The sequence below is a fragment of the Lissotriton helveticus genome, chromosome 2_1, assembly GCF_964261635.1.
Source record: "Lissotriton helveticus chromosome 2_1, aLisHel1.1, whole genome shotgun sequence".
Lineage (NCBI taxonomy): Eukaryota > Metazoa > Chordata > Amphibia > Caudata > Salamandridae > Lissotriton > Lissotriton helveticus.
Window position 1 is genome coordinate 1,007,904,144 of NC_136059.1, and position 21,325 is coordinate 1,007,925,468.

Sequence of the window (21,325 nt, forward strand, 5' to 3'; positions counted from 1 at the left end):
TCTTCCAAGGAGAAAGCTGGAAGACTGAAGAAGGAAGACTTTCCTGCTGTTGCTTTGCTGGACTGACCTGCAGTTGCTTTGCTGCCAACGAGAGGGGAAGGACTTTGCTTTGTGCTGTGTCCCCTTGCTTGAAGGAATCTCCAAGGGCCTGTTAAGTCCCAGGAACCAAAGGACAGCATCCCCAGCTTCCCTGAACTCCGCGGAGAGAGTTCTGTTCTTCCTAGAGTGTTTGGGCCAGTTGTGGTGCCTCTGGAAGTTGTACCTGTGTTGGGAAGCTGGAAACCAAGATTTTAAAGACTGTCTGCAACTTTTAGCGCATTGCTCGCTTTCGGAGCGCATCCCCGTCAGTGCGAGGAAATTCCTGCCACCGCGAACGCCGAGATTGTCGCAGCGCCTGTTGCCGCTGCCAGAGTCGTCGCATCCTTCGTTTGCGGGACGCACCAGTCCGGTGCGGGAGATTACCATTGCTGCGAGTATCGTCGCAGAGCCTGTTGTCACTGGGTGAGATTGTTGCACCTATTGCTTGCAGACCGCATCATGTCGCTGCAAGAGTCGTCGCAGAGCCATCGCACCGAGAGGCCATGAGAAGAGAAGATCGCCGCTGAGCCACACATCGCGGCCGCACCGGAGATCGTCGCCGCCCCGAAGATTGTCGCATCGTACCTTTTGCGAGCCGCTTCCACCGAAACCTGTGCATTGGAATCCATGCAAGGTATCACATACCTCCCCACACAGACCAGAGTCATCGCAACATGCCCACTGCGTCCAGCGGGGTTGTCGCACCGCCTCCCCAGGGTCTCTGGAGTGATGCATCGCTTGCTTTTTACCGCTACAGCTTTCACTTGGAACTTTTGTCGCATCTAAAGGTACAGTTGGCTAAAACGTGACACAATTGTGGATTATTTTAACGCAACTGTTAAGACACTCATTAGAGCTCCGTAGCGGCGAACAAAGAACTTGGAAGCACAAGTCCCAGAACCACATCCGCCCCGAACTACAATTCCCAGAGGGCATAGCGCGGTAACACACGCGGAGGGCGTCACCATAAAGACAGCCGGGATGCCAGCAGTCAGCGTCGGATATTTTGATTCATAGACGCGAGACCGCATAGCCGACGCTTCAAGGAAGGTGAGCCACGATTTTCCCTTGTGTGTGTTACGGAAGCGCTGGACGCTAGTGTTGGAAGGAGGACACGCACACAGACAGGACCCTGCATATCACGGGCGTTTGTATCCCGCCCAAGCCTTTGAACCCGTCCAGTCCCCGCTCGAGGGTTATCGAGCACTTGGGACTCCATCCCATCACAAACCCTTGCCAGTCCCCGCTCGAGGGCTATCGAGCGTGTGGGACTCCGTCCCTTCCCAGACCCTTGCCAGTCCCCGCTCGAGGGTTATCGAGCGCGTGAGACATCGTCCCTTTACAGACCCTTGCCAGTCCCGCGCTCGAGGGTTATCGAGTACATGGGACCTCGTCCCCTCACAGACCCTTGCCAGTCCCCGCTCGAGGGTTATCGAGCGCGTGGGACACCGTCCCGTCTTGGACTCTTGCCAGTCCCCGCTCGAGGGTTATCGAGCGTGTGGAACTCAGTCCACACACAGACCTTTGCCAGTCTCCGCTCGAGGGTTATCGAGTGGAAGGAACTATACTGGCTTTCCGTTAGCTTTTGTATTGATTTGCCCTCCGTTGGAGCGTGTCAGGACTGACACGAGTGCGGAGGACGACAGTAACCAGCTTGTGTCGTTAATCGAGTGGCATTGTCGGCCATTACTTACCACGGTGTCCTCTGTTGGTGAGTGCCAGGACTGGCATTCGTGCAGAGGACGGTTGGAACATCTACCGTACCCATAGCTTGTGTATCATTAATAAAAAGCTGGTCTACTTATCAAGCATCGTCTATTCTCCATTCTTGAGTTACGGTCAGGGGTGTACCAGAGTGTGTTGGGGTTACCCGATCCCGAGGAAACCACGATTACATAATATCCGACCTTGAACAACAACAATCAACCTCCTGGTTGGGTAACAGGTCATGGCCACCATGGAAGACATATTGACGGCTTTGCTCGACGTTCAGAACGAACTGGCTACCTCGCGCCAGGAGACGGCGGACTTACGAGCAAGGGTGGACAACCAGCAGAGGAATCCGTTCAACGCAGGGGCTTGTACCACGGGAATGCCTGCTGCCGTGGTAGTGGAGATGCCTGTAGCAATACCTCTTGCCACACCGGAAAGGTACAGCAGGGATCCCTCCACAGTCCAGGTCTTCATAACACAGGTGGCTCTACACTTCTCCTACAAACCTAAGTCGTTTCCCACCAACCAGGCCAGAGTCGCCTTCATGATCTCATACTTGGCGGGGAACGCAGCTCAGTGGGCAGTACCGTTGGTGAGCAGGGACGATCCGCTGTTGTACGATTGGGAACAGTTCCAAGAGGAGTTCGTAAAGGTGTTCGACCGGAGAGCGGATTCCTACACGGCGGACAGGGAGTTGTTGGAACTAAAACAAGGCACAACCGGGCTTGTCAATTACCTGAACGCATTCAGACGCCTGGTTGCTGAATCCAAATGGCCCCCTGCCAAGCAAACGGCGCTTTTTCACCAGGGTCTGAGCGAGGACTTGAAGGATGTGATCGCACAAATAGACCCTCAACCTGTGCACTGCGAAGACCTAATCAGCCTGGCCATCCGCCTAGACCACCGCCTAAGCGAAAGGCGCGGGGGTGTACATAAGAAGGACAAAGCCCTGCTTGCTGCGGGACATGCGTCTACAGCAGAAGCGACAACAGTATCTCGTACCGACTCCATGGACATCGGTGCAGTCCGAGCCAGCCTTACGGCAACCGAGAAAGAGGCTCGTAGAAAACAAGGACTTTGCCTGTACTGCGTCAAGAAGGGACACTACGTCCGCAAATGTCCTGTCAAACCAAAGACAGGACATCCGCGCCCTGGTCGCTTGTCCACTGCGTCAGTGGACAAGACGGCGGAAAACTAACGAGCTCCTGGAACAACGAAGGGGATTTCCGGAGTCATGGCTTTATCCCTTCAGCTCAGCTGCACACATCGGAGAGCAACCGACACCTGTACATCCCTTTACACCTGCGGGTCCGGAGCACATGGGTTTCGGTCTCAGCCATGGTCGACTCAGGGGCCGCAGGGCTGTTTATGGATGAGAAGGAGGCAAAACGTATTGGTATGGCCCTGCAGAGGTGCGCGGTCCCGGAGGAGGTCTTTGCTGTGGATGGGCGCAGGCTGGTTTCTGGGCCCATCAGCCACCACACCGGGGACGTTGATATGGTATACGGGACACAACACAAGGAAGTGGTGGACTTCAAGATCATCTGTGCTCCGCAGTATGGGATCATTTTGGGATTGCCGTGGCTGAAAAAACACAACCCCGCCATCAACTGAGAAACACAGGAGCAGCAAATGGACTCCCCTTTCTGTTCTCGGTCCTGTCAATGGTCAAGGGAGGCACGCAAGGACTCGGAGAATACAGGGTGGGTGGTGGCCACCGCTGCGGAAAAGGAGGTGGTCCTCCCTGAGGCGTACTTAGCATATAGAGACGTGTTTGATGATGTCCAAGCGGAGACGCTTCCACCCCATAGGGTCTATGACTGCCAAATCGATCTGGTCCCTGGTGCTGCGATACCTGGCGGCCGGCTGTACGCACTGTCCGAACCCGAAAACATCCACCTTTGTGCCTACCTGGATAAGATGTTACAACTCGGGTTCATTAGGCCTTCAAGATCTCCTGCGGCATCACCACTGTTTTTTATCCCTAAGGCCAATGGGGAACATCGCGCCTGTGTGGACTTCAGGGCGCTCAACGCCATCACAATAAAGAACAGATACCCCCTGCCGCTCATAAACATGCTTCTAGAACAAGTAAAAACGGCCCGTGTATACACCAAACTCGATCTGAAAGGGGCTTACCATCTAGTCCGTATGCGTTGCGGGGACGAGTGGAAGACGGCATTCAAGACGAGGTTCGGCCTGTTTGAATACAGAGTAATGCCGTTTGGGCTGTGTAACGCCCCTGCAGCGTTTCAGTTCTTCCTGAACGACGTGCTTAGAGACATCCTGGATGTCTACGTCGTCGTATACATAGATGATATCTTGATCTACTCGGACAACACAGAAAACCACGTGGTGCATGTGGAATCGGTACTACGGATCCTGCGAGAAAACTCGCTGTACTGTAAGCTCAGTAAATGCGATTTCCACGTGACAACAGTAGAATTCCTCGGAGTCATGTTAAGCCCCGAAGGACAAACAATGGCGGAGAGAAAGGTGAAAGCTGTGGCGGAATGGCCAGCACCTAAGAACATAAAGGAAGTCCAGAGCTTTCTTGGCTTTGCCAACTTTTACCGCCGGTTCATTGAGGGGTTCTCAGGGCTCGTGACTCCCATCACGCATCTATTGAAGAAGTCAGTGACGTTTCTGTGGTCGGAAGAGGCCGAGAGAGCGTTCCGTGCGTTGAAACAAGCCTTTGTATCCGCTCCTGTCCTTGCCCACCCTGACCCGGAACAGCAGTATCTGGTAGAGGCGGACGCCTCGGATTCGGCGGTGGGGGCAATACTGTCCCAAAAGGATCCTGTGACAGGAATGCTGCATCCCGTTGCGTTTATGTCCAGAAAACTGAACGTGGCGGAACGGAACTATCATGTCGTCGAAAAGGAGCTTCTGGCCATCAAGGACGCCTTTGCCGAGTGGAGGCATCTGCTGATGGGGGCCAAAAATGTGGTGTTGGTGTACACAGACCATCGGAACCTCCAGTTCATGACGGCTGCCAGAAAGGTGTCTCCTCGGCAACAACGATGGATGTTGTTCTTCTCCGGGTTCCACTTCACCATCACCTATAGGCCTGGAACCGAAAACAGGAAGGCAGACGCTCTGTCGAGGCAAACCACCGAGGCGGAACATCCTCTACCGACCTTCGAGTCCATCATAAGTCCGGGTGCGGTGGTGGGTGCTATCCAGCCGGGGGCTTTCTTACATGGCATACAGAAAGGTATCAACACCGTCCGGTGGTTGACATGGCTGCGGAGGCACGAGGACTGGCGGGTAAAGGACGGCATTCCAGTGAAGGGTCGTCGGGTATTGGTGCCTAACGCACGCTTACAGAAACAGGCCTTCATATGGTGTCATGAATCGCCCAGTGCGGGACACTTCGGATTAGAGAAGACAGTGGACTACGTATTGCGACAGTTTTGGTGGCCGTCTGTGAGGGCGGATGTGTGGAGCTGGATTGCCGCATGCACGACCTGCGCCGCCATGAAATCAGATCACAGACGCCCCCAAGGTCTTCTGCAACCGCTTCCGACTCCAGCACGGCCATGGGACCGCATCTCCCTGGATTTCGTGGTTGGGTTGCCCGTGGACAAAGGGTATACCACCATTCTTGTGGTCATCGACTGCTTGACCAAGATGGGTCGTTTTATAGCCTGTAAGGGAGTGCCCATGGCTGGACAATTGGCGGTCATGCTGCTGAAGGAGGTGGTGAGGGCTCATGGCCTCCCCAGCATCATTGTGTCGGACCGGGGATCGCAGTTCACGGCGAGGTTCTGGAAAACCTGGTGTTCGGCGCTACACGTCACCTCCGCGTTGTCCACCAGCTACCATCCGCAAACAGACGGCCAGACAGAACGCCTCAACCAAACCTTGAAACAATACCTCCGCTGCTTCGTCGACCAAGGCACAGAAGAGTGGGTGGATAAGTTGTGGCTTGCAGAAGTCGCTTATAACAACACCACACATACTTCCACGAAGGTGTCTCCGTTCTACAGCAACTACGGGCATCACCCCAGGTTCCTCCCCTTGTTGCACCCCTCGACAACGTCGGGCATTCCCGAAACCACCAGATGAGTGGCTCACATCCGAGACACAACGGTGAGCGCTAGGAGGTGTTTGGAGGAGGCAAAGAGGCAATACAAGGTGTCTGCGGATAAACGACGAAGGCAGGGCCCACTGTACCAGGCAGGGGATTACGTATGGGTGTCATCCAGGAACCTGAAGTTCTGCAAACACAGTGTGTTTCATCCTCGTTTCATCGGACCGTACCGAATAAAGGAATGCATCAGTCCGGTGAACGTGAGACTAGAGTTGCCGGACAGCCTGTGCATCCACCCAGTATTCCATGTCTCCCTGCTTAAGCCGTCGGGGGCGCCCAAACCCCCCGCGCCTCCACCTGTATGGGTGGACGGGGAGCGTGACTATGAGGTCAAGGGTATCCGAGATTCGCGTTGGCGCCGGGGTAAGCTGTGGTACCTTGTGGCGTGGAAAGGCTACGGGCCAGAGGAGGAGTCATGGGAACCTGTTGGCGGTATCTGTGCGCCGCGGCTGGTGGCTGCTTTCCACAGGAAATACCCGAATAAGCCCGGTCCTGAAGGAAGACCCTGATGGAGGGGGGATGTACTGTTAAGACATTCATCAGAGCTCCGTAGCGGCGAACAAAGAACTTGGAACCACAAATCCCAGAACCACATCCGCCCCGAACTACAATTCCCAGAGGGCATAGCGCGGTAACACACGCGGAGGGCGTCCCCATAAAGACAGACGGGACGCCAGCAGTCAGCGTCGGATATTTTGATTCATAGACGCGAGACCGCGTAGCCGACGCTTCAAGGAAGGTGAGCCATGATTTTCCCTTGTGTGTGTTACGGAAGCGCTGGACGCTAGTGTTGGAAGGAGGACACGCACACAGACAGGACCCTGCATATCACGGGCGTTTGTGTCCCGCCCAAGCCGTTGAACCCGTCCAGTCCCCGCTCGAGGGTTATCGAGCACTTGGGACTCCGTCCCATCACAAACCCTTGCTTGTCCCCGCTCGAGGGTTATCGAGCGCGTGGGACTCCGCCCCCTCACAGACCCTTGTCAGTCCCCGCTCGAGGGTTATCGAGCGCATGAGACATCGTCCCTTTACAGACGCTTGCCAGTCCCCGCTCGAGGGTTATCGAGCACGTGGGACCTCGTCCCCTCACAGACCCTTGCCAGTCCCCGCTCGAGGGTTATCGAGCGCGTGGGACACCGTCCCGTCTCAGACTCTTGCCAGTCCCCGCTCGAGGGTTATCGAGCGCGTGGAACTCAGTCCACACACAGACCTTTGCCAGTCCCCGCTCGAGGGTTATCGAGTGGAAGGAACTATACTGGCTTTCCGTTAGCTTTTGTATTGATTTGCCCTCCGTTGGCGCGTGTCAGGACTGACACGAGTGCGGAGGACGACTGTAACCAGCTTGTGTCGTTAATCGAGTGGCATTGTCGGCCATTACTTAGCACGGTGTCCTCTGTTGGTGAGTGCCAGGACTGGCATACGTGCAGAGGACGGTTGGAACATCTACCGTACCCATACCTTGTGTATCATTAATAAAAAACTGGTCTACTTATCAAGCATCGTCTATTCTCCATTCTTGAGGTACGGTCAGGGGTGTACCAGAGTGTGTTTGGGTTACCCGATCCCGAGGAAATCACGATTACAGCAACCATAAGAACTCATTTGAAACCATATTCTTGAACTGTGTATATTGGATTTTTGTCGTTTTGGTCTTGTGTAGTTTAGATTAAATACCTTTATTTTTCTGAACTGTTGTGGAGTCAGTTTGTGGTGTTTTCAATGTGTTACTGTGAGTGTTGGTACAAATACTTTGCACATTGCCTTTGATAAGCCTGACTGCTTGTGCCAAGCTACCAAAGGGGTGAGCAGGGGTTATCTAAAGAGTGTATCTTTCTTACCCTGAGTAGAAGCAAGGGTCCCTATTTGAACAGTGGTACCTACCTCTGCCAACTAGAGACCCCCAGTTCTAACATTGTTGGCCAGCGGTGAGATCTTGAACTTGTATTTGTACTAGACTCACAGTGACTAACATCACTGTACAGGGTTTCTCTTTCCAAGCCCCAGTTTTTAATGCTCTCTTGATTCAGAGAATGATTGTCGCTCTCTGTTACTGTAGACTCTGGGGCAGTTTTCTGGAGGGTTGATTGAGGAATGAAAACAAGGCTCTCCTAGCTACATTGGGGATCCCATTGCAGCCCAGAGCAAGAATTTGACGTACAGGGCTTTTATCCTGATTGCAGTTTGCCCTCCAAGGCTATGCAGTGTGAGGATGATGAGGAAAATGATGATCTGCTAAAGTCCCATTAAACCAATGAGGTTGGTAGGTGGGGGATCCCTGTTGGGGATCTTAGTAAAATATTTGTTAACCAGTCCTTGCACAGGCGGTAGGACTCCTAGGGTGTGGGTCTTTTTGAAGAACCTGCTTGTCTGCCCAGAGGATTTTTTGGTTTGGACTTGGTGAGTGTTGGAGGAGCCATCAGTTCAGCATCTTTCTTCTGCTCTGTTATATCCTGTTTTCTTGATTCATTTGAAGCAAAGTCAAAAGTACTGGAGAGGGGGCACCCAGATGTAATACATAATACAGAAGATGTTTGAGCGCTCTGTGAGGTTTTTTCAGGTGAGGACTTTCCTTTTGACCATTTTGCCATAGATTTGTTGGATACTTGTTTAGTAAGTTCTCAAGGAGCCTGATGTGATGTTCTGTGCAGATTTGGCCTTTATAAGCTGGTATGAATATGTTGAGAGATGGTGTGTTGCGAGGATATAGATAGCATTGCCTTTCCTCCCGGTCAGTTTGTAGCCCCCAGTGGGCCCCACCTGGGGTAGGAGGGAGGAAGAGTCACAAGCACACTAGTCTCAGAATCAGGAGCACTCTCCCCCAGGGGCGGTGGGTGAGATTTGAAAGTGGTGAGGCGCAAAGTAATTTGCATACAGCACCGTAGCGAGCGAGCGCAGCGAGCGAGCCTCAATCGCAAAACCCCCCCCCAAGAAAATTCTGAAAAAAAGGAAGAAAAATCGTGCATTTTCAAGCAAATTTGAGAAAGCAGGAAGGTTAATAAAGCAATTGTGAAAGTGCAGTTATTACATTAATAGTTGTCCTAACATAGGTACCTGCTTATTCAGTATCACTGCAACCTACTCAAACTGCATTTGAAATTCGTAATGCTACTCAAAATCCATGAATACTTACGTTTTCTTGTCACACTATGCCCACGTTGGCAAAATAGCCAGTGCTGATTTGGTTTCGGATATTTGCCCTGTACGAGATTGCATCTTAGTTTAGTAACGCGCTTTAAAATAGGTTTAAAAAAACTATTTATATTTATTTATTCTATTCACGGACATAGCACGGACATGAGCATTGTCATTAAGCCTCAGTCTCTTTATCCTTCATGAGCAGTGTGTCACCCTGGTCAATGTCATAAGACAGACCTAGTACCTATGATGGGTATATGGAACCAAGTCAGAAAATCATCCACAAGGTGTCTGTGGGCCTCTGCTTTTTGTTTATGACTAGACAGAGCTGGGACTTTGTATGGAGAGGAGAGAAAAACAACAGCTGATAAAGAAAAGTGTATAGGTAAAGTGGAGACAGAGCTGATAAGGGCTGAAGAATAGACAGACAAGAGCTTTGGTGGAGGGGAGAGGGAGAAGGGCAGGGTTAGAAGGGGCCAGGAACGGACAGAATGCTGAATTGGGACAAAGCAAATTAGAAATAGTGGGAGGGAGGTGACAGACCTGGGAGCACAAAGGAAAGAGACCTGTCACAGAGGAGTGAGGATATAGACAGTGTCTATATCCTCACTCCTCTGTGACAGTAGATAAATGATAAAGTAGAGCTGCATTGGTGGCAGCTGGAGCTGTGGCCACTAGGGGCCAGATGTAAGAGCCTAAATACCGTAACGGCCGATTTTGGCCGTTACCGACCGGTATTTAAGAATTGGCATGTAGGGGCCCTATTTTACCGATTCGGTAAAATTACCGATTCGGTAAATTTACCGAATCGGTATTTTTACCGAATTGGTAACTTCCCGATGTAGGTGGGACTCTTCTGAGTCCCAAGAGCCTTACAGAATCGGTATTTTACCACCCAATCCTATTGGGTGGTAAAATACCGAATCCAGGTGTGCATGCACATTTGTGCATGCACACCTATGCCATGTGACAGACAGACATGCCCTTAGGGCATGTCTGTGTGCCACATGGCACACATGCCTGAATTTGGGTTGCTAGAGGGTGTCAAAGTGACACCCACTGCACCCTTGCAGGAATCAGTATTTACCGATTCGGTAATTACCGAATCGGTATTTCCCATTGATTCCTATGGGCTTCACAGCCCATAGGAATCAATAGGAAATACCGATTCGGTATTTACCGAATCGGTAAATACCGAATTTTAAAGAATCGGTAATTCAATTACCGATTCTTCCTAAATCTCACTCCTTCATATTTACCGATTCATAAATACCGAATCGGTAAAATTCGGTATTTATGAATCGGTAAATTCGATTTTCCTACATCTGGCCCTAGGTCCCTAATGATATGCAAAGGCATCATAATCAGTTACTTAAATTAACTCAGCTGTCTTCTGCATTAAGAAGTATCCCATTCATACAGTTTCAGCATAAAACAAATAACAATGTGGTATGTGGTTGCATCCATCCGCAGGGTCCCATTGTTGACACTAGCACCATCCATAGTACAAGAGCATCCTTCAGAGAGTCCAACACACACACAGAGAACCCCCCCACACACACACACAGAGCCCCAACAAGGTTCACTGAGTATAAAGGCGTGACAAGACACTGAAGACATCATTTAGAGGTCACTAGCAGGAAAAAAGTCACCATCCCCATTCACTCCTATAATTTCTTTAGGCCACTTATGGAGGCCACTGTGCCTTTAAATACCCTAATTGCATCGCGCGCTATATCCTCAGAGGCTTCCACCAAGCTGAGTGAGGGAATTGATGTCCTGCAACCGTTATTCACAGCTGTTTAATTTAGCTTTTCAGATGAAGTGAGGCCTTAATTGATTATTTGATTTAAGATTTGGAATGTCCGATGGTTTTCAAATTATGGTGGAATAATTTGTTTCTGTGGCTGTGACAAATGAACCACACACGGAACAGAGGGCAAGGAAATCGGCGGGAGAACAGAGGGCAAGGCAAACAGAAGAACAGACGGCAAGGAAAACGAAAGAAAAGAGGTCAGGGCAAGGATTGGAAATTAGGAAAACGAATGAAAAGAGGCCGGGCAAGGAAAACGGGAAACATTGCCTTACAGTTGAGTTACATAACGCATATGCATACAGGCACATACAAATATACACATACAAATATACATACAAATATATAAAAATAGAAAACAGAATCTACACTCACATGCATACAGGCATTCACACACACAGCCAGAGGTATAATGTAGATTAAAGGGAAGTTCAAAGCTGTTCCCATAACCCTGTGCTCTATGGAGAGTAAACAATCTGTGCAGATAATTGATGCAAGCTGCGGCTGCTGTTTACTTTCCAGCTGAAAGACAGTAGCAACCAACACACACGAATAAAGCGATCAATGGCTGAAAGATGCACCAATAGCCCGCACACGTCCAAACACAAATGCAAATCCATTCTGCAGATGGGAAGTGTTCAGAATGCGTCTGCCTGGTTGCATGAGTGAGCATGATGTAGTGCACTCCTCAGCATGAAGTGAATCGTGATGTGAGGCAATGAAAAACACCAGTATGTGAAACTGCAGAAGTAGAGTAGTTGCAGAAAAAAAGGACAAATCATTTTCAATACCATCACAGCTCGTGCGTGCATATTTACCCAATACTCATGGGTGCTCGCCGCGAGGTGCTGTCATTCTTTGTATTAACACTCGGAAATATAAACAACGATATTTCCCTTGAAAAAACATGCAGAACACCGAGGACTCCTGAACGCAAACCATGTCAATTTGAATTGGACATTCGTTCCCAAGTCTGACGTGCGTGACAATGCAGTTGGATGCATGGTTTCGCAAATGACATTGAACCAATTCTTTTTTTGATGCATTCCTTACAGTATTCAAACTGCCTTTTATCGCACTGGTCTGTAAATACAACATAAGCCAACAGGTCACTTAACATAATGTGCAGGCCAGACCACTAACAGTGGGGGCAAGCTACGCGCCACCAGCAACAGCCAAAACCACCACTGCTGTAAGCTGTAGCTAGAAACAGGACCGGCACATAAACAGAGGGAGCGGTGCAATTAAGGACAATTAAATCAGTATTAAATAAATTATGCCAGATTTCCTGTGCAGTATGGTTTCAAAAGATCAGTTTCAGATGTTGCTTTAATTCATAAACTTTTGCAGTATAAATAAAACGTTGTGCGCGCTGCACACTGTAAATCTTATACTTAACTTACCCTACAAATTAAATTCAAACACAAACATAACCTTGAAACCTCATCCTTTCCCACAAGGCGGCCGCGCAGCCCACCCCATTCAGAGTCTGTGCTCTCCCCTCTCTGCTCGGTGTAGCTAGGACGGAGGGCACGGGTGTTTGTCCTGAAACCCCAGGCTGGCAGATGAAGTATTTAAAGTACACAACATGGAAAGAGACAAGAAACAGACCGTGCACAGGGTATAAGCTTTTGTTACTGACACACCATGTGAGTGGCAGCCCTCCAACCACCCCTACCACTTCTCTTTCGTGATCGCGGTTAGGTGGGTGTACGTGACACACTACCTCCTCGTCCATCTAGGGGTATATTTAAGATTAAAGTATATCCTGATTGCTTGCTTTCTCAGCATTACACAGGAGTCGGACCAGGGTGCTCTCTGGCAGTGACGGTACACCGCGGCCCAGAGAGCCTGCCCTGCTGTAAAATATAAGCTTTGAATGCACACTGTGCCTTACCTGTACCGTGACGCCGGTGACGGTGAGGCGGGAGTCACACACGGTCTGCTGCCTACGCACTCCAGGCTAGACGTAACAGCGGCGGGCGTCCCAAAGTCAGACAGTGATTGGTCTGCACTGGACCAGCCAATCCTGGCACTGCATGCAGCGCCAGGATTGGCTAGGGGGGCACCATGACTGCTCGCCCTGGTCCTCTCTCTAAGGAGAACTTCAGCAGGGGCTGCATCTGCGCATGCTCGGGCTTGGTGCTGCCCTAAAATTCACTTGCGCAGTACTGCTGCAGCTGAGTGGACTGTCACTCAAGCTGCAGCTGGCCCAGCACCCCCCCCCCTGCGCACTCCGGAAACATCAGGTGTCTCCCGGATTCCCGACCAGTGGTAGCGCTCGTGATTATTTTTCTTTTAGTAAAATAAAAATAATTTTAGTGACGATGCTGTGGGTCCATGGGGCTTAGTGGGGCTACGCCCCTACGCCCCAATGGACGCACCACTGCTGCTCTCCCCTGCTTCTTTTAGCTCCTCCAGCAAGACCACAGCTGCCTCACAAGTTACATGGTTTGTTTAGAGCTTTCACTGGACACTGGACACTACTTGTGTTATTTTGGGATCTCACAGCTGTGGGTGTACACTTTTTATGCAGGCCTCCAGCGTGGTGTTGCTGATGGTGATTGATAACTCCTGTATGGCAGTGGGGGGATGTTGCCCAAGAATCCAAGCTGGCTCTTATCACTTGGCATCAGGACCAGAGGAGGTGAGTAGGAGCATTACAGTTTCCCCCAAGCTGCATCCAGACCTGGATGAACCTCATCCACAAGCCGTTGGGCTCACTCTTACAAAGGCTGAGTACAACCCTTGAGCCCACACACTCACTAAACATTGATGCTCCACTCCTGATTATGTTCCAGTGTGCTCCTTAAGTACTTGCGGTTTGAGGCCAGACAGCTAGAGTCACACAGGGACATCTAGCATCTCTCAATTGTACTGCCGACCTCACTGCAGCATCTCAACAATGATGGGCAGATGGAGACAGCAAGCAGGAAACTGCAATCAGTGGTGCCAGGGAGCTGAACGCCTGGCTCCCTGCCATGCCCAGACCACACTGCTCATGCCACATCTCCCAGCCACTCCCCATCCATCCTCGAAATGGGGGTTCAGGTTTTAAGCTCGGAGTCAGGGCTTGATGGCTTGGTGGCTTGGTGTCTTAAGCTTGTTCTTGGCTGAACACACTGGTGGCTTTCATAGCCTTCACGGTGACCTTGCGGAAGCCTTTGCCAGCACTGCTTCTCGTGACAGGTCACTTCCTGTGACCTTCCTCCGACTTGGCCCATGTCACTTCCCACACTCTAGATAGGTCAGATATTTGTATGGATACCGCACACACCTCGTGCTCCCTCGGACTGTTGGAGGAAGGTTTACATTAAAAGGAGAACATTGTACCCATTGTTGTAACCCTGGATGTCTGACCCCCACATAATTTGTTGGGCGGACCTAGAGTTGCTGGTGAAAGGATGTTCCAACATCATTGCGACAAAATGCCCTTTCTGCAAACAATAAATCAGGCCCTTTCTGTCTTTTCTGTCTTTCTTTTAAAATTATAACTGCTTTGTACTCATCTTCTCGTCCACCTACACTGACATTAGCATTTCTCCATTTACCATCAATCTCCACAAACCCTAATGCTCACATGCATTTTAATTGCAGACAGAGTAAGCTCTACTATAGCAATAAAACACGATTGTTTTCAATATTGTGGATATTGACCTTTCCTAAGATGCGAAGTATAATTACAGGTGATGACATCTCCAAGAAGAGGAAGGCTTTTTAATCAAATTTACAATAACTGCATTCTCTTTATCCTTATTTACTGATCACCCCACTTACCCAGTCAAATCATCTCCTTTTTTCTGAACTGGGGAGAGTAAAAAGTCTTCCTTCATTAGTGACGGCACCATTCATATACTGTTGAAGGAATGATATGATTTTATTTGAGATCATGAAGCCTGAACAGAAATCAAACAATGTATCAACTGTGAGTAATGTTTCACTTGGTTTTCTCTTACTATTTAATGTTTGTACAGTCTTCCAGAGATATTCCATCTATGGCAAGCATGATCTGTACAAGGCGCTAGAACTGGAATTGAAAGGGGACATTAAAAAGTGTCTGACAGCCATTGGTATGTATTGGTTTTCCCTCAATATTTGATGTCTGAATCAACAAGTATCTTATTGATGTCTATTTTTTATGTGTGAATTTCGAATCAAGAAAATGTCAGGGATAGCATTAGTAACACCATGAGTTTGATCCTCCCAACACTCCTAAAAGCCTACTATTTATAGCCAAGGAGCAAAAAAAAGCTAGGGGCCATATTACACAAAGTGCCCAGGAGGTGCAACAGGCATTTGCACCCGCTATGCGTGCCACAGGAGGACTTTAGTAATCCATAAGGGGCTGCAGACGCTTGTGCAACCCCTTCTGTAATACTGAAAGCGCTGGCGCACATCCAGCGCCAGTGGTTTCTCAAGAAGGCATTCCCTCATTTGCATGGAGGAGTGACCCCATGCAAATGAGGGAATCTCTTTGCATCTGTGCGTATTATAGACGTAGGAGTAGAGGCAAAGAAGCTGGTAGGAGGCGCACTGACAGTGCCCCATCTAAAAGTTTGTGTACTGTCAGTGCGACCCCTGATAGGAGCCCTCTAGAGGGGGAAAAGGGGGTATATGGACCTCCTAGACATCCCCTTGCAGGTGGGTGAAGTTACTCACTGTATTCACTGCACTCGTCTGCAAGGGGATCTCTAATCCCCTTTAAAAGTGCAGGCGGGTTGCCATCTGCACATTGAAACATGAAGCAACTGCTTCAAAGCCATTTCTTTTTTCACCTGAGTGAACTGCCCTGGGGGCAGGGGAATCTGTGACACACCAGGCGCAAATAGGGAAAGCACGTCCTATACAAAATTGGGACCCAGAAGTACAAGGAGCATTGAAAGTGAACATCTCTCCTAGGACTCTATTTACATTTGGTTCCGTTACAGTTTTCATGATATCTGAGACCCGGGGTACGGTACAAGAGGTCAAGTAAATATATCAGCTGTTTCTCTTAACTGCATCCACTTGAGATACATGTATTTAATATTCAAACACTTTAACAGTACAGGATAGCTATGTAATGATAGCAGTGTTCATATATGTATTTTTACCATGAACCCAAGCATGGACATCAAGCAGGGGTTGCCAGAGGAAGCGGCTGCTTCCTCTGGCTTGACATTAGAGGCACCAGGCACTTTCCTTGGCAGTCCTGGCTTCAGAGATGGAATCATATTTCTACAACAAATATAGGCATCTCTGGTTGTGGGCATGAGCGGGTCGGTGTAAGTTTGAGAGAGGTGATGCAGATAATACAGGAGTTTATTTTTATTTCCATCATCTCAACAGCTTCGGTGTATCCACAGGTGCCAGATTTTGGGTGGCAAGTTAATGTGCTTAAATGCAGATAAGTAAGAGCAGCACAGATTTTAAGATTGCTTCGTCAAAAGAAGTAGGAGAGCAAGAGTACAGTGAAATCTACTGATGTGAAAGAAACGGTGGCAGGGAACGTCAGCTAAAAAGGTGCATCATGCTAAAGCAAATTATGCCATGATCTGATAACAAGACATTACAGTATGAATGAAAATCTCAAAACTCATGGGGACAATTCATGGACCCACAGGATTCCCAATTTGGGTTTACACCTGAATCAGGATTCTGAGTTTATTGGTAATTACCACACCCTTGCATTTTTCTGTAAACATTTTTGCCAGGCAAACCTTGCTTCAGTTTGTGTGGGAGAAAAGTCACTGTGTTCAAAAAAACTCTGGCAGAGTGGTGGGGGCATGGGCCTTCTCAGGAACATGCAATAGTATGATGTATCAGTTAAGCGCGTGCTCCACCGCTTCACATCACTGTAATGCTAGACACATACACCTGCACTGTTTGTACTGTCAGTGATCTAAAGTGGACACCCCATGTCACCATACGCATGCAGAGCATTCAGCTTCCAAGGAGGTGGGCTCTTGTTTCACTTGCACAGCAAGTGAAGCAACCCGCAAACAAGGTAAGGCACCAGAGGGAGGAGGTCACTGTGTTAAACCCACAGCAAGTGCTGTGGATACAGCGGCCGGGACAGGCAGGTGGAGCATATGGATGATAAAGTGGGCAAGGCAAGTATGGCCCATAACGATGGAGAAAGACAGAGGGTGGCAGCAGTAGAAGTCTGCAGGTGAACTAATTTCTATACTCACAAATGTAAAATAGAAAATGTAAACATACAACAAATACCATGGGCTGATCCAAAATATGATAGATAGGCAATGGAGCCAACGTCTGAAGGGGGCTTGCAAAAACAAGTTAGTGACTGGAGAGGGATAGCCAAATGCTTCTTTTTAGGTCTGGCGTTAGCCGATACCTTTGGATTTGTAATACTATATGTGTACAATATTCTTATTTAAAGTGGCTTTCAGCCAGATTTCTTCATCCATTGGTCTGTTGGTGTGTCATTCACATTTTGCTTCTGCCCACTACAACATACAGCATGGGGAAGAGAGTAGGCCCATTTCAGTCACTGGATAACTTCAGTTTGAGTGACCACATTTTGCTCTTTCACAAGGAGCACATCCACACACAGGCTAGTTCCTTTCTGTGACAATGGTTTTTAAACTCTATTGCTTTGATGTTGCCTTTGTGTTTAGAGTCCAATGTGACAGCAGGACGCTATACCAGATGTTAGCACTGGCCTCATTCCTCTCTCTATAAGTTTCTGTCTACTGTCAATGCTGTTGTGTATTCCTTTTGTAGTGTCCTTTGTTTACTGTTTTACGGCTGGTATTTCACAGCAGATAGCGTCCATTTGAAACTGTTCTGTATTAAATTATCAAAAGCTTCAATATTATACATGTGAATTCCTAAGCAGAAGATGTTTTTTCTGGTCATTTTCAACAAAGGTTCTTTAATAAACTTTGCCCAGGAAGAAAACTAGGATTTATTGTGTTTAGTTTTCAGCATTTGTAATATTTGTTTCATTGCCTTCTTTTTTTTTCGTTTTATCTTTCTTTCTTTCTTTCTTTCTTTCTTTCTTTCTTTCTTTCTTTCTTTCTTTCTTTCTTTTCTTTCTTCCTTCCTTTCTTTGCTTCTTATATTCATATCTCCTTTTTTCCTTTTTACTTTCATTCTTTCATTCCTTATTTATTTTTTCTTTCATTCTTTCATATTTGTTTTCTTTTTTCTTTCATTCCTTATTTCATGTTTTTCTTTCTTTCTTTTTCTTCCTTTATTTCCAGCTTTTCTTCCTTCTGTTTTTTCTTTCCCAAAGACAAGAGGTGACAGCCAATGGCACAACAATTGCCTTTTTTGGGTCTATGTTAGCCAGGAACTTTTGATTTTATTAAAATTATGTGTCTGACAGTGTTAATTAAAGGGGTTTAGCAACACTTCATCCATGTGTCTGTGTTTGTGTCATTCACATTTTTTTCAACCCACTCGAGTATGAAGAGGCAGCACGTCATTCCACTTCAAGCCATTGGCTTACTTCACTATGAGTTATGGCATCTTTAGTCAATGTGGTACTTTTGGTTACCAAATTCCCAGCAGTTGTCAAAAACTAAAGTTTTATAAAAGCCATGACAAAAGAATATATGAAATGCCAAAAGGCTGTTGAGCAACACCATACCTATTGGCTTAGCCAATGTTTGTTGTATGTATACATCTATATACATATATTGAGTGTTGTACACAGTGTAGTGGAGATCTGAGATATTAATATCTGTTAAAGATTTCGGAACCAGGCCTAACAAACACTGAAGATGAGTTACAAGGTGCCCTAAACAAAATGTGTATTGAATAGAATCAATTAGAAAAATTGTTGCTTGCTTTTGGAATGCAGTGTTGACATTCACTTATCTCTCCAAGTAAATTGAATTGTATTAACGATTAAGCACTTTTCCAAATGATGCACCAGCATCTGACTTCCATTTTCACGTACTAACGTGAAATTTATGTTGTTTTAAAAGCCGCTGATTTGGTGAATGCGAGCTACGAGCTTCATCTTGTGGAAATTATGTTAATGAGGATAGGATCTATTTGGGTTTTAGAGGAAATCATCTGGCAGTTTGAGGAAACATGTTTGATATCGGGCGCACAGGAACATTTTTACATAGTGTTCAGACATAGGATGATTAGATTGATGCATCCAGGAAGCTACATGTATACAACAGTGATTTGGATTTTATAGGTGAATATTGTTTTGGTTTGCGGATGGCTAGAAATATAAATGTGAAGGTGCTTTTGAGGGACTACTGTGTTTGCACTGGACCCTGGTGCAGTGGACTTGCTGGGGCACGGAGGTGGTGAGCCAGCCACCTCCACACCGGCAGTCAGACGGCAGTATTACAAATTTGGCGGTCGGTTGCCATTGCAGCACTGCAACTGCCAGGGAGCTGTGGTCCCATGGCGGTCTGGGGCAGCAATATGCTTGGTGCTGCTGCTGCGGAACAGCCAAGTACATTATGAGTTTCCCCACCACCAGCCTTTTCATGGTGGTGAGCCCGCTATGAAAAGGCTGGGGGTGGGGGAAAAAAGAGGGCCCTGGCCCATATACACCCTTTTCCTGCATGGCATGGGCTGCTCCATCCATGCCGTGATGGAGCGTTGATTGGCAGTCCCACTTTGGTGCAGTAATAAAGCTCACTATGAGCCTTTAAACTGCATCGCCCCGGACCCCCATGACGCACACCTACTAGACAATGAAATTGCTAGTTATCTAGCAGCTTCTCGGCTGCTGACTTTGGCAGTGACTAAGCAGGGCCGCGGCATGCCGCTCCCCTCCTGCATCGCCAAAGTCAAAATCAGCCCTAGAGAGAGAATGGATAGATGGAAAGAGAGAGTTTGCACAAGGAGACAAAGGGAATGGGTTGGTTTGAGCATTTTAGCAGGGCTGCTTTTCTTTCCCCACTCCGGCCCTGCCACAGTGGAGTTCAAAGGAAACCGGCACTAATACGAAAGCGAATACATTGACAAAGACTGAACGGTTAATTCTTTGGGCACGTAAAGATAGGCTCCAGTAGAGCAGGCCGCTGTGGCCCAGTTAACATTGAATGGTGATTTGGAGTGTTTGTGTAATTATGTATGGCTTGTGAAAGTAGATTTAGTGATGATTATTGTAGATGAGGCAGATCTTAAACGGTTGTTAAGGTAAGGAGGAAGAGCCAGGCAGTGATGGACAGACACATAGCCTCTCATGCATAACTTATGACAGAAAACGCTAATTTTCACAGGTATCAAAAACATTAGTTGGTATGAAATATCATCAGGTTTTTGTGATGTTTGTTATTGGTAAACTTCATTTACATCGTGATATCCATTCTCTTATATAACAATATAATAAAAATTGCAATAAAAAAAATATAGGTGTCAGCGTCAACCAAGTTTCGAATTTCTACTCCTGTATTAAATATATTCTTCATCGGTGTCTTTGCAGTGCAATGTGCAGTTAGCAAACCAACCTATTTTGCTGAACAGTTGTTTCATTCAATGAAGGTACTGTATGTGAATACATTTCTGAATGTTTTTCTCACTGTGTGTGTCAGCTATAAGGAAATGGAACCAAATGCATTTAAATACTTTCAAATTCCGCTTCAAATACCTAAGATTTTGCTTCTTGCTTGAGCCGTATTAATGGTCTGTGAAGTCCTCTACAACACAATTTTATAATCTGAGGCAGCACCTCATCTGATACGATACTGCTGGACAAAAGTAGCAATAGAGATAGGAATAATCTTTGTCAAAAGGGACCCTAGGTGAATAAAACAATTATTAAATTTGTTTATCAGAGCTCTGCAATAATACATGTACATGAAAGCTTCTTCTTTTTTAAGTTCAGAAAGATGTTTATTAAGATTGAATAACACATTGGTATACAATAGTATAAAAACAAGAAAAATAATGAGAACATATGTAATACATCGGTTAGATTGGAAAGCGTAAAAATGAGTAAAATAATATTCCAATAATGACTAAAGGAATGACATCAATTTTATCATGAAACATATAAAAAAATGAGAAAGAGATTGCTACAAAGCAGCGAAAACATTGTAATGCATTAAAAATATACATAGAATGATAGAAAAAATAAAAAAGGAAGTCATGGAGGTTTAGGTACATCTTGTTGTATAGGTGTGGATGAGGAAAGTCGCCTGGCACTAGTGTCAATGAAAAGTATAACCGGTTCCCATAAATCTAGTCGTGTGGGTGCTAAATGTTGTGGATATACAAAAGTAGTGTCTAATCTATGATTGTAGCAAATAGCATACCACCAAGCTTGATACGAAAGCTTGGTGAAATCTTTCCAATTTTTGGTTATTTGTTGGAAGGCCACTGCCAACAATAAATCGATAATCTTGACATTCATGTGAGTATGTTCCCAAATAGGAGACAAACTACCTAGGAAGATGTGTAGGATAGAAAAGGAATGTTTGGAGTGAAAAATTGAATTAATTTGCATCCAAACCTGGTGCCAAAAATAGTGAACAAATTTACATGTAAACAATAGGTGAAGTAGATCAGCA

At 47.2% G+C, this 21,325-nt stretch overlaps 1 pseudogene; it reads left to right on the forward strand.

Annotated features, from left to right (window-relative positions):
• LOC144820194 (annexin A1-like) overlaps positions 1 to 21,325 on the forward strand; it is a 159,294-nt pseudogene that overhangs the window by 82,345 nt on the left and 55,624 nt on the right.